At 42.0% G+C, this 9,570-nt stretch overlaps 1 non-coding gene across 1 annotated transcript; it reads left to right on the plus strand.

The window, feature by feature from the left end:
* Positions 1-260: 260 nt before the first annotated feature.
* On the plus strand, positions 261-9,228 carry LOC102745664 (uncharacterized). Its single transcript, XR_014142571.1, has 2 exons — positions 261-6,203; positions 8,753-9,228. It is a non-coding gene; the product is annotated as an uncharacterized LOC102745664 (transcript).
* The last annotated feature ends 342 nt before the right edge of the window (positions 9,229-9,570 follow it).

Consider the following 9,570-nt stretch of genomic DNA (forward strand, 5'->3'; position numbering starts at 1 on the left):
CCTTCTTTGCTTAATTTTTAGATTCAACTTAAAACTTACGTGAATTCGGGGCGCCTGGGTGGCTCAGTTGGTTAAGCGACTGCCTTCGGCTCAGGTCATGATCCTGGAGTCCCGGGATCGAGTCCTGCATCGGGCTCCCTGCTCAGCAGGGGGTCTGCTTCTCCCTCTGCCCTCTTCCCTCTTGTGCTCTCTGTCTCTCATTCTCTCTCTCTCAAATAAATAAATTAAAAAATCTAAAAAAAAAAACAACAAAAAAAACTTACGTGAATTCATATGTTTTTTTAAAATTTCTATTTATGGACCTACGGAAGAAGCAGGAGAGACAGCGACAGACGAGGTACAGTAGCATATTCAACCCTGGTGCTTAATAGAATCATCTTTTAGGTCAGAGAATTGTAGCTACAGCCACCTTCTCCTTGTTCTTCATGACACGAAGAAGCTGATGCAGCCTACATCCCAGAAAATCCTCTTTTAGCCTGCTGAGAAGGGAACTATAGCAAGTCAGAGGTAAATTTATCAGAGAGAGGTGGATGGAGAAATAGGGCGTGGCAGTGCCCTTCCCGGAGCCTCCCGTGGTGAAGGTGTTGTCTGCGGAGTCGGGCGGGGCTGGACCACGTGGTGCTTCCGTTCTTCCCCTCCCCCGTCCTGCACAGTGTGCACAGTTAATGCAGTTTGCGTGGTGCTTAGCGGTGGTGTTTCGATTGCCTCTTATTCACCTGGTTGGTGAGGGAAGGATTGCCTTCTTGTATTTGTGGGGATGGCCGACACACAGCCCCTGACACCGGGCAGATGTGACTGACGGCAGTTTATGACATATTCTCAAAGCCCAGGGATGAGGACATCAGCACAGTGCAGGGACACAGGGGGTGCACTCGGGACAGTGTGAGCAGTCGGGGGGTGGGAGGCAGGCTTTGTGGTATCAAGAGGGCGGGGTGTGCCCTGGTTCACATGGAGGATGTGATTGGCTTGTTGGGATAATTCCAGGGGACAGGGAGGCAGTGTGCCTGGGTCCTTGGTAAAGCGGGCTGCTTGGGTAGGAGACCTAATCTGTGGGAGCTTTGGCCAGTGCTTAGGCCATTTCCGGCCTTCCAGATTTTACCAGATGTCAAGATAGCATGTAATATCGAGTCAATTTTAGACGTTGCACTACAGCTGTGTATCAAAGTTTACACATGCAGCTCATCATGAAGTGTCTGGAAGATATGTGACATTAGGAAGCCATAACGTGGCTCTAGTGGGAACCTATCCAGGGAGAGTGTGACCGACTTGGGAAGAATTTCTAACCTGCCCTCCACTGGGAGGTTACATTAGAACTGTGGTTCTCATCCACTGGTGTGCAGTAGAGCCCCCCAGGAGCCTGCCTCCCATGGCCAGGGAATGAGGCCCTACAGGGCTTGGTCCGGCATGCCTTCAGTTGTCTGAAAGAGCTGAGGTCGAAAGTCTGTCTTCCTTTTAGGAGGCCAGGATTGAAGGGGATGAGAGCTCACATAGCAAGAGCCTCTGATTGCCTGTTGGGGCATAGCCTTCCTCCCTGCCACCCTCCTAAGCCCGCAAGAGGAAGCACCCGCTGACAAGAAAGAAGAGGATTATGAAAAGAATTAAAATTAAGGATGTAAAGGAAACATATGCATTCCATAAGATAAAGAATTTAAAAAAGAAATGTCTTCTATGAAAAAAGGTAGAATAAGAAGAACTTAAATATAAGAGAATCAAGTGTCACAGAGATAGAAGATTAAGAATTGTACAAAAGAAGTATTCAAAAATGAAGAGTACTGAGGATATAAGATTTAAAAGCACAGTTAACGCATTAAAAGAAAAACTAGAGGGGCTCCTGGGTGGCTCAGTTAAGCCTCTGACTCTTGATCTCAGCTCAGGTCTTGATCTCAGGATCGTGAGTTCAAGCCCCACGCTGGGTGTGAAGCCCACTTAAAACCAACAACAACAACAAAAGAAAAACAAAACAAAATAAAACCCAACTAGAAAACAGTATTAAAGCTATTAAAGATGCAATTTAAGGAAATAAGATTTATTCTCTGTAATGTAATGTAATGTATTATTGGCTTGGCTGATAAGTTTGTTTATAGAGTCTAGGCTTAAATAATAACCAACATTCCCAGGTACAAAGGAAGACCTCACGTCCTGTGTTTGGAACTGAAGGCGGTTTGACAAATTGAAGAAGTCACTTCAAGTGCTAAATTGTAAACACACAGAGGCCTAGAACTTTTTTACTCTAACTTAAAATATATAAACATATACTTACTGCCAGTGTTTTTGATGCAGGACAAAGACTATTTTTTAAAGAAGAGTCTAACGATTAGAGTTACCTGTTGTCTTTCTAACATAAGCATAACTCATTTGTCTGTCTAGAAAATCAGTTTTGACTTCTTTAAAACAGAGCAGAAATTTAAAGACGCTTACAAAGCAAGCTAGGTGCATAATCTCTCAGGTTTTGTGAGACCTCCCTGCCAGCCCAGCTTTTTTGACACCTCATTTGATGGTGAGTTTTTAAGGTGACTTGCATGTACTGGGTCTTTCCAAAGCATTCCATTAAGTTCACAGAGGAAAAAAAAATCCTTTCATGCTCCTATTTCATTGATTTCCACAATGTTTATTTAAATGATGTAATTACAATATGACTCTAACTTGCATGCACAAGTGTGGGAACGAACCTAACCCACCCTGGAAAATTAAGGCCTTGGCGGGTGGGAATGCCAAGCCTACGGCTTGTGAGTGCTCACTGTGCTCTGGTTATTAATCAGCATGATTTAAGGGAGGGCATAGGGATGCAGTGGAGGTTCTCAAAGTGGGGTTCCCAAAGCAGCAGCAGTAACCCCACCTGGGCACCTCTGTAAATGCAAATTTTCAGGCCTGGCCCCAGATCTCCTGAATCAGAAGCTCTGAGGTGCAGCCCAGCAAACTGTGGGCTAGCAGGCTCTTCAGGTGTTTCTGATGCCCCACGAGGCCCGAGAACCACTGCATGAGAACGTAAGTTCTAGGTACCCTGAGGTGTTGGCGGGGGGAAAGCCAGTTGCAAAAACTTCTACTGTTCGGATGCTCATCGTAAAAAGTCCATCTAACTTCAAAGACAATAATGTTTATTTTATATTAAGAACTTATATTTAGTAAACAAACAAAACCCAAATCCATAATTTTCTTTCAGTGATTGAAATGAGTTACAGGAAATAGGAGGGGGAAAGAGACCCTAGACCCAGGGAGGTCTGTAATTCAGCTTAAATTTTTTACGGACGAGGGGCGCCTGGGTGGCTCAGTCGTGAAGCGTCTGCCTTCGGCTCAGGTCATGATTCCAGGGTCCTGGGATCGAGTCCTGCATTGGGCTCCCTGCTCCTTGGGAGCCTGCTTCTCCCTCTCCCACTCCCCCTGCTTGTGTTCCCCTCTCTCGCTGTGTCTTTCTCTGTCAAATAAATAAAATCTTTAAAAAAAAAAAAAAAAGTTTTTTTACGGACGAATTCTCTTCTTTCCCATTCTTTTCCTGCTTGTTGAAATGTTCTAATTCTTCCTGTTTAATTGTGAGAGCTTCCAAGAACGATCTTTTCCTTCTCCTAGGAATTTTGTTTTGCTTGCTAATCGGCACTGGGGGAAGGACTTCATTATAAGGAATTTTATGATAATTTTCATTAATTTAACCCTGCAAGGGCAGCATGCTATTTTTATATTGCTGCCGATGCACTGGAGGGGCTACATGTCCAAATGAGGCAGACTGAGATTCTTGCCCAGCTGCTTGCTTGTTGAATCTGTGGCTTATTAGCTGGGCATTGGGGGAGTCTTAAATTTACACCCTCGCAGGGATGGAATCATGTCTGTGTATAGAGGTATCAGCTGAGAGAATGTTAGTGGATTCTGAGGGCAGGTCCTAAGGGACATTCTCAGATTCTCCCTCCTATTCCAGCCCCTCATGTTAACTGAGGCTCAGTGACGTTCATTGTAACCAAAAGTTTTAGGAATATTGTGAATGAAGATTTTTGATTAATCGTTTTAAAATGCTAATCAGAGAGCTAAATCAAAATGAGAACTCAAGGATAGGGAGAATAATTTACCCAAAATCACCAAATATGTTGTCTCAGTGTCTCATCAAGTCCTTTGTTGATGAAGGTCATCAACATTAAAGAAGGTCCCAAATGTCAAAAGAAATTCCCCTTAAAAATCTTTTGTTTCTTTTTAAAAGGCCAACACATACACACGACAACTATTAGATATAGTTCATGATCAGGGTGCCTGGGTGGCTCAGTCGGTTGAGCATCTGACTCTTGATTTCTGCTCAGGTCGTGCTCTCAGGGTCGTGAGGTTGAGCCCTGCACAGGGCTCTGTGCTCAGGGTGGAGTCTGCTTGTCCCTCTCCCTCCTCCTCCTCCTGCTTGTGTGCATGCACCTGCTTTCTCTCTCTTGCTCTCTAAAATATATAAATAAATAAAATATTTTAAAACAAAGAATTAGGGGCACCTGGGTGGCTCAGTCGTTAAGCGTCTGCCTTCAGCTCAGGTCATGGTCCCGGGGTCCTGGGATCGAGCCCTGCATCAGGCTCCCTGCTCAGCCGGGAGCCTGCTTCTCCCTCTCCCACTCCCCCTGCTTGTGTTCCCTCTCTCGCTGTGTCTCTCTCTGTCAAATAAATAAATAAAATTAAAAAAACCACAACAACAAAGAATTAGTTCATGATCTTTATTTTTAAAAAATTTTTAGTTATTTATTTATTTTTAGAGTGAGAGAGAGCATGAGCGGGGAGGGGCAGAAGGAGAGGGAGAGACTCTTAAGCAGCCTCCACACCCAGCACGGCCATACTTGGGGCTCGATCTCACGACCCTGAGATCATGACCTGAGCTGAAACCAAGAATCTGATGCTCAATTGACCAAGCCACCCAGGTGCCCCAGAAATAGTTCATGACTTCATAAAAAATTTAGAAAATACAGATAGAAGAAGAAAACAAAAATAGTTTACAGCCCCATTACCCAGAGGTAGCCGCTAGCTACACACACACACACACACACACACACACACACACACATCAAATCTTGATGAATACTCTTTTGTAATCTACTTTCATTCATGTAATGTGTGTATATTTTTTTGGGGAGGGGGAAGGCAGTAAAGATAGATCTGCTTCATTATTTTTAATGTCATTTTGTCAAATTAATCTCTATTCCGAGACCTAAAGGTTATTTCTAGCCTATTCTATGCTATGATTTTTAAAATTACCTATAAGTTACATCTTTCCAATAATTAGTTTTTTTGTTATTAGACAAGTCTCCATTTTTAAAAATCCCATTTTTATATATAAAGGTAAGAGGTACTATAATTTGGAAGTAATTTCAGGTTATATGTATAGGTTGCTGATGACTTTGGCTTGAAAAAATTAGATTGCTATAACAAAATACAACCAACTTCTACATTTAAAAGCTTCATCCTTTCTGATCAAATTCTATTCATTGAGATTCTTTTCGTATTTTATTCTTCTAACTGCCTTCTGAATATTTAAAAGTAATTTGATGACAATAGTCTGTTAACATGAGTAAAGACCACATGCTTAAGAGAAATCATGATACCATTAGAATTAACGTAGTGCTGTGCAGCACTGTTCCAAATTGTGCAGTCTGTATGTGTGTGCATGTGCTGTGTTTGATGTATGTTGTGTGTGTGGTCTGTGTTGTGTGTATTGTGTGTGATGTGTGTTGTGTGTGTGATGTGTGTGTTGTGTGTGATGTGCATGTGTATGTGATGGGTGTGTGTGATGTGTGTGTTGCTTGTGTGATGAATGTGTGTTGTGTGTGCGATAAGTGTTGTGTATTGTGTGTTGATGTGTGTGTGTGTTGTGTGTTGTGTGTATTGTGTGTGTGATGGGTGTGTGTGTGTTGTGTGTGATGTGTGTTGTGTATATTGTGTGTGTGATGTGTGTTGTGTTTATTGTGTGTGTTTATTATATTGTTTGTGTGATGGATGTGTGTGTTGGGTGGGGAGTGTGGGAGGCCCTCATCTCTAGCCTGAGATTTTACATTTCTTTCCTCACTATATCTGTGACCTTTCTCACAAATAATGAAATTTTTGTTAACATAAGATGGAAGAGATAACTGAGGAGGGAGCAGAAGGGGACGCAGAGGAAGAGGAAGCTGAGAAAGGAGAAGAAGAGGCAGGAGAAGAAGAAGGAGGAGAAGAGTCTTAGGCCTTTTCATGCTTTATTTCTTCAACATTTCCAGGTAACCACACAGGCCTGGGGTGGAAACCTTGTGTATGACAGCATTGCGTACCACCTCTCACGGGTGACGGGAGAAGGGGACCCAGTTCAGGCCCGTTTGACTGTCTTCGCACGGTCCAGGCTGCCCTGCTCTGGAGCCGCAGGGCTGCTGAGCTCTGTTGGACCCGTGTCCAGCGTGCGAGGGTGTGGAAGACCATGGTTTATATGACTTATAGGAAAAAGCGCACCTTGGGGGCAAGGAGGGGTTTGTCTTGTATTATTTATTTCCTCTTCTTCCTGTGTGACCTGCAGGTAAGTGAGAGCACGGGGAGTGTTCTGTTACCCGCGTTCTAGTACATGGACCCTTTTACGGCCCCGTGTACTCACACAGTTATAGGGGAGTGACAGTCGGTGTTCACGATGGTGGCAGTAAACGACAGGCTTGAACACTCACAATGCAGACTCTTCTTCTTGAAAGAGAACTACTGCGGCTAGAGATGGAGCGATAAGTACTTGATAGACATTTACATTTACGAGAATGCTCATGTAGAAACATCGTGGAATACGGTGAAAATCACCTTAGGTCTCTTTGACAAGGATGCTTGCTGCCTTGTAATTTTAAACTTCTGATGATGTAAGATAGCTATGTAATTCTCAGTAGTTCGGTAAGTGCCGTGTAAATATATTAATGAGGTGATGACAGTATCTGATGATAGTGGATATTGAGGGACCTAGAAGAAATGCTCAAATATTGTGGACCGTATAGATAAGACCGTATGTATGAAAACAAGTCAAGATCAGTAAATGCTACAGAAATATCTGGCTATTCCAGAAACTTAGCAGATGCTGATGCAAGTGTTATATTCTTATTAATATTTTTTAACCTTGTGAACAAATTTGTGTCAGCAGTTTATTCTCTAGGCAGTGAGGTCTACCGTGTGCTCTGGTGCTAGAAGCATTTAAAATTTAAGTTAGAACAATTCTTTTAGTCTCCTTACTAAAAATTTATTTGGTCTCCTTCCCTCCACGGAAACATGTAAGGCAGATTTGGGGGCCGCAGACATCAGCGGGGCTGGGGAAGGAGAGAAGGAGGGAGGGGCTCTGAAGCACAGAGCAGGTGTTCGGTGAAGGCTATTCTTATGCTTATACATAAAAAGTTAATATAAAAAAATTCATATATTTTTAGGGAATCTTGGAGTTGGTGAGAGTAGCCCCTTATTATCAGATCATGGAAATTTCATTATTCATTTATTTAAATTACAAAGCGAATCAGGCCCAGCATTTGAAATTTCCCAGGTGGTTTCTTTCATGTTCTGGACACGCAGACCTCCCCTTTAAGTCCTAATGGTTGTCATTTTGGAAATAATCCCATTTCTTTTATTTAAAAATTTTTAACAGTTTTCTTCTGTTGTTACTATTGAGAAGACTTGTTAATCTTTTTAGTGTCCCTACTCTCATTTCTAAGGAATGGTTTGGGACACATTTTTTGAAAAAAAGAAATTGAGCATGTTTACTTTTAGAAATTCTATCTGAAGAATGTTGGGGAAGGGAAATAGCCTGATTATTTATTCTCATACCAAAAAGCCCCAAACAGTGAAAACTCGTAAGTACTGTTTAAATCCATTTCTATTCACTGTGCTTATAAAGTTCTTTTAAAATCATGCAATTTTAGTGTGGTAATTAAAAAAAATATTGAATGTGAAGTGGCAGAGCTCAGAGCATCCTTCCTGTAGCCAGATGGCTTTATAGGCTGAGAGAAGCAAAAAAAGAAAAAAAGGCAAATACAAGCTGTGGTCAGCAAGCGCATTTGCCTATTTCAAGGATTCTCTACTTTGGAATCCGTCCAGAGTAGTCTGTTGTGAGGTCACAATGCCTGATCGTGAAGGAGTGACTCAGACACCTCCCTCAAATCCTTCCCCTGACCCCTGGAGAGATTCAGTATCCTTTCAAATGCAACAGGGCAATGAGGTCATGCATTCAACTGGGCAGGCCCTTCAGTGTTCAAAGCAAACCCATCTCTTCACTCCTGGAGAATCCGGGCATTTTATTTGAAGAGATTTCACTTTAGGGAGAATGTGGAGAACCCAGGCAGAACAATGAATGGAATGAGGAAGGAATTCTCATTTCCTGTGTTTGAAGTTGATGCTCAGTTAATGCCCCAGGAGAAATAATCTCTAGTATGAGACTGAATTCTCCCTCCCCAAGGGCTGCTAATCAATACTGTCCTCCAGTCGAGGTGTGGACCATTTAAATTTCCCTCTCCAGGACTAAACTTGTAAATTCGACCTCTCCGTTCTCCATGAAATTTCAGTGGGGAAACTGTAATCGGAGATACTGACTTCCTTACGGTGTTTGATATGTGTTAGTACAGAGAAAGGATATAAACCTGGTCTGGTTTTCCACGAAAAAATATTTCCTTTCCTTTCCTTGCACTTGGAAGGAAATGATGAGCAATGGTTTATAGAGTAAAAGGGAATACTTCCCACTAATGCGTGATAAATAGTGAAGATCGTGGTAAACACTGGCTTTCTCTCCTGAAATCTTCTCCCTGATATTCTTCCTTTCTTTTAGAAAACCCAAGCCATGAAGCAGTATTTCAACTGTCTGCCCACAAACCAAACTCAACAAAATGCTTTGGCGTGAAGCTAGCCCACCTCTCTCGGTACACCCGGGTTCACTGAGGAATTGTACCATTTGACATGGTTAGATGTGCACGGATATGTCTACCTGATCTTAGAAACGTGAAATTCTATGTGAAGACAGCTCATGCATACCTTCGTGTGCCTGACATCCTTGGCCTTTGCTTAATTTTTTTTTTTTTTTTTTTTTTTTGCTCTGCATGAATAGATCTTCTTACTAATACCCTGAAAAAAAAAAAAAGATTTTGAAAAATGATTTCGAAATATAGAACTTCTCTTTGTGATGTAATAAAAGTATTTCTTCGTATGTGCCTTCTGCTACTTGTCTCAGAATTAGCTGAAAATAAAGAGCTTTGAAAATAAAGAGCTTTCCAGAAAACAATCATACAAATAAAGATTAATGGCAGATCTCTTGTCCCAAGGAACATTAATTTCTTTAGTCTCTATGTGGTTCTGCCTGAACTCAGTCTGTCTGTTGCCAAGTCTGAATTCTTAGCACAACCTTTCTGTCTGCAGTGGGATGGGCATTTTCAGTTGTACTGGTTATTCGGTACATGTTTTCAAATGACACTGGTTGTCTTCTTACGTCATATTTTGTATTGTCCACACAGCTGTGCCCATTATCTCTGAAGCCTTATTTACTTTTAAAAAATTTTTATTGTTATGTTAATCACCATACATCATTAGTTTTTGATGTAGTGTTCCATGATTCATTGTTTGTGCATAAAACCCAGTGCTCCATGCAGAATG

This window comes from Leptonychotes weddellii, unplaced genomic scaffold (genome assembly GCF_054177405.1).
Source record: "Leptonychotes weddellii isolate Sample4059 unplaced genomic scaffold, ASM5417740v2 HiC_scaffold_6742, whole genome shotgun sequence".
In the NCBI taxonomy this organism is placed as follows: Eukaryota; Metazoa; Chordata; class Mammalia; order Carnivora; family Phocidae; genus Leptonychotes; species Leptonychotes weddellii.